The 4,177-nt window shown below is 35.6% G+C and overlaps 1 long non-coding RNA gene across 1 annotated transcript; it reads left to right on the forward strand.

The window, feature by feature from the left end:
• Positions 1–913: 913 nt before the first annotated feature.
• On the forward strand, positions 914–3,173 carry LOC142556481 (uncharacterized). The gene is made up of 2 exons (XR_012822633.1): positions 914–1,524; positions 2,685–3,173. It is a non-coding gene; the product is annotated as an uncharacterized LOC142556481 (long non-coding RNA).
• The last annotated feature ends 1,004 nt before the right edge of the window (positions 3,174–4,177 follow it).

The following is a 4,177-nucleotide window of genomic DNA, read 5'->3' on the forward strand; positions in this document are numbered from 1 at the left end:
AACCATTCTCTTCTCTATTCCCTTCTCTACTTCCTCTGTGTTCTTAAGTTTCAGGAGGGCGGCTGCCTCGAACAAGCCTCATCTATCAATAGAAGTAAGGAGGTGAACAAACTAATCACCCAACACATAAAATACGAATATACAAATCTATATGAAACATGTGTATGTAGGTATGCTTCGATGATCGAGGGTCAAGACTAGAACCTCATGCTCAGTCTAGATGTACCTAATTGTGTAGCACTATGCTCCGAAGAACTAGTAGGTGGCTCTCACACTTGATCAGATATTGGACCTACAATTTTCTAGGTCATTGTAGCACTTTGCACTGTAGCACAAGAGGACGGATGTTGGTTCCCGATCGTCAAAAAAAAAAAAGGGTTAGGCGACCCTACTAATCAAGGATACCTCAAAGGATACAAAATAACGTGATATGCCACCATGCATCATACAACATGAAGATAAATCATGCATCATTTGACAAGTAAATATGTAACATAAAAGAAAGTAAACTTCGCTGTCCTGAACTGCATCGACCGCTACGTGTCATGCTCATTTTTTCATCTCATCGAGTGAGATTGGAAGCTCTGATTCTAGGTTTAGAAGCTTTGTGGTTTCACGTGTCGATGCTCATTGAAAGTGTATAAGTATTGTTACCCGGGTGGGTTCGGAATGTCCAAGTTGCCTTTGGAAGTTCCTATCTGAATTCGGAAGGTCCAAACATACTTCGGTGGTTCCAAACTTATCTCGTGCTTAATGAATTGCATTTTCTTAATAAATAAAATATTTAATCCCGTCCGAGTTGTTTACGCAATTTATGACAAAGTTACTCGACCATTCAATTTAGGTCAAGAATCGGCTATTAACCTAAGAATGAATCACCTTTTACAAGTTCCAAACCTACACTAAAAATTGGTATCAGAGATTATATTTTATTGAGCTTCAGCGTATTAAATCCGATCGATTATTTTGTAGTAGTAAAACTAAAACCTATGTACTGATTCAGACGCCAAAAGTTTTTTTTTTGTTGATAATCTTTTTTTTTTATTGCAGAAATTAAAATAGACACATATCAGTTCTAGAGTTTCGACCGACGTTCTTGAATCATGCAAATCTTTCAAACTCTTACCTCAAATTACCAGATCATTCTTGGGGATTTTACGAATCAATTTTGACATTTATGTTTCAAACGGTCCAAAGCTAGTTCCAACCATTTTGGGTCTTTTTCTGAAAATTTCCAACCAGTTCTCGGTCAATCAACACTACGAGGTCTGATTTTTCTAGATCAGTGGTCGGAGTGCCCAAATTGGAGATGAAAAATTGTCGAGATCGACGCTTAAATTTGCACATTTGAAAAGGGGTAACCGGTTCAGAGTGGGTTCAAGCTAGACTTCAAATTTCTTTGCAATTTTAGTTCAATGGAAAGCTTAGATTAGAAGGGTTCCAATTATATGATCCGTTTCAAGTTTCTGACGAAAATCAAAGGCGAAATCAGATGATAAAATTGCAGTGCAGTTCACGATTGAGGTTAGGGTTTTGAGCTTAATTTATGTGATTTTTGTACGAAATCTGAAAAATTGTTTGATGGGTTTGAAAGAGGGAGGTGGTATGCACACTTCCCGATAGTTACTCGGTCGTGACGTCGCTTTAATCGCTGGGCGAGTTCCGACATTCGGGATGAGTTCGATCTAGACTTCGAATTTCTTTGCAATTTTGATATAAGTGGAAAGTTGAAGTCAAAAGGATTCCAAATATGTGGTCAATTTCAGGTTTTGAATGCAAATAATTGGTGAATCAAATGATGAAGTCGCAAATATGAAAAATAAAGAAGGAAGAATGAGAAGGAAATAATGCATGTCATTTACAAAAAAATACATAAATACTTGCATAAACAACGCTTGTACTCACAACATTGGACGCATGCTTGTTGTGAGCCAAAACTTTAAAAGTTCAAGAACATATTAACATATTGATTTTTTTTATAGGGGTTTTTGTGACAATTAGGATTTCCACAGCGGGAACCATTGTCATTATCGTTAGTTCACTCTTTATTGATTGTATGTAGAAGAATGCTTGTTAGATTCATCTTTACTTTAAATAGTAGTTGATTTCAGGGAGAAATCATCGGTTTAGTATTTAATTCTGACTGACTTAAGAAACACTCTGAAAAGAAAGAAGCAAGCCTTGAATACCACTTGAAGTGACGTGGAATCTGAAAGTATTCAAGAAGAAGAAGATAACTACTTAAGCAATCATGTTGCATTAAATGCCTATAAAATCAACCCGATAAGGAATTTCTGGAAGACATCTACCTTGAACCTGTCGAACAGAATGTTGAAGCAGAAGCTAGAACAACGTTGAGATAATTGAACTTTGAGACATCAAGTGACTCAGATGAAGGTGAAGATAATGAGAAAGATTTGGATAAAAATAAAGTCTTGGAAGCATATGAAAATCTTTAAGATGTGGAAGATTGTATGTATAAATAAATCTGAATTGGAAGAGAAAGTGATGACTCTTGAAAGAGCGAAAAGATATCTAGAAAAATCAGCACACCACAATGAATTACATGTTGCAAAGTAAGAAGAAACTTGATGACACCTTAAATGAACTCAATCACTACAAGAACGAGTTAAGTTGTTTAATATAGGAACCACTAATCTTGATCATGTTTTGTCTTTGTAAAGATACAGTGGGGATTGAAATAGAATACAATTCGAAGGCAATCTCTTGATTTCAAAGACAATATTTGTGAGAGAAAGAGATGGAAAAATCACAAACTCAAATATGTACAATGTTCTTGAGGGAAAGAGAGAAGGAGAAACCGAAGCCTCAAAGACTTGTAGGTTCTTGAGAGATCATGGATGGTATAAGAAAGGTGGAGTTCATTATTCATTACCAATACATAATTAAAGGGAGATTCTGAAGTCCAACCGATGGTTAACATACCCATATTGCTATCGATTGATGTTTGTTCCTTTGTTTCGACACGAAGGAGTAAGTGAATTTTTTTTTGTTGTGTTCAAAACAAGTCAAAGGGTAAGATTGTTACTCTTTTATTTTAATTTGCTTGTTCTTATCTTTTTGGACTGTGATTATTCTGTTATGTTTTGATATTTTGATATGGTTGTTGATTTAAGTTCGTAGTTTTCTTTCGGTTATTTTTGGTGATATGATATGCTTCTTCGTGATATATTTTCAGTTCATGCCATTAGGTTTGATCAAGATTATCTTGATTTATATCTTTACTTATTGGTGACAAAACTCTAAATTCGATAATGATGAGATGAATGAAAGAGCTGATGAGATTTTCTGTAGATACATGTATGGTCATGAATATATTTTGTTGTGAAAGTATAAGTTGGAGGACACGACTTTGAAGAAAAAAATGCCTAATTGTTCATTCCATGTCGCGAAAACTGATACAAAAACGTTCTGTTAGAACCAATCTATTTTAATTTATAGTAGTGCACACATATTCAAAGATTCGAAATTCTTCCTCGTGAGAGGTTTTTTTCGTTATCTGCAATGAAAAATCATAGTACCGAAGATAATTCGATCGATGTGGATTTGAAGATGAGTTGTGCTTTCCAAGTGAAGTCTACTAAATATGTTAATCGTAAAGATGTTATAAGGAAATATGGAGTCTTTTATATTGTTTTTTTGTGGATGCAAGAGAGGGGGTAGCCCTTTTCTAACTAATTATTGTGCTACAATTCTTCTACGAGAATCCATTCAATATTGTCTTAATCAATGATATTTTGTAAGCCCACAGGAGGAGGCCATAGTTATGTAACCTCTACTGTATCTCAGTGCTTCGTCAGATAAATAATCCGATGCCCTATTTTATTCCCTATATGTGTGCTTGACTTCGGCTTCCCAATATCTAGCAATTAGATTTAAACAAATAGATATCAAGTTAAGAGTAGAGAAGCATGGCGTCCCTTTTTTAGTCAACTACCTTACCACTCACTATCTTTGTATAAATCCCAAGCAGAATCTTCTTATATCTTGAATTCCATGGTAGCTCCTACCCTTTGAAAGCAGCCCAAAGTTCTGCTTCCTCGATTGAGCACCAAACAATATACATGAAGCCACAAATCCAATCTCCAGTTTCGTTCCGCAATAGACCCCTCCGCACCGGCTTTCCTAACTTTATGCTTGCAGCTTCCATCCACAT

Source organism: Primulina tabacum, chromosome 9 (genome assembly GCF_025594145.1).
Source record: "Primulina tabacum isolate GXHZ01 chromosome 9, ASM2559414v2, whole genome shotgun sequence".
Classification (NCBI taxonomy): Eukaryota; Viridiplantae; Streptophyta; class Magnoliopsida; order Lamiales; family Gesneriaceae; genus Primulina; species Primulina tabacum.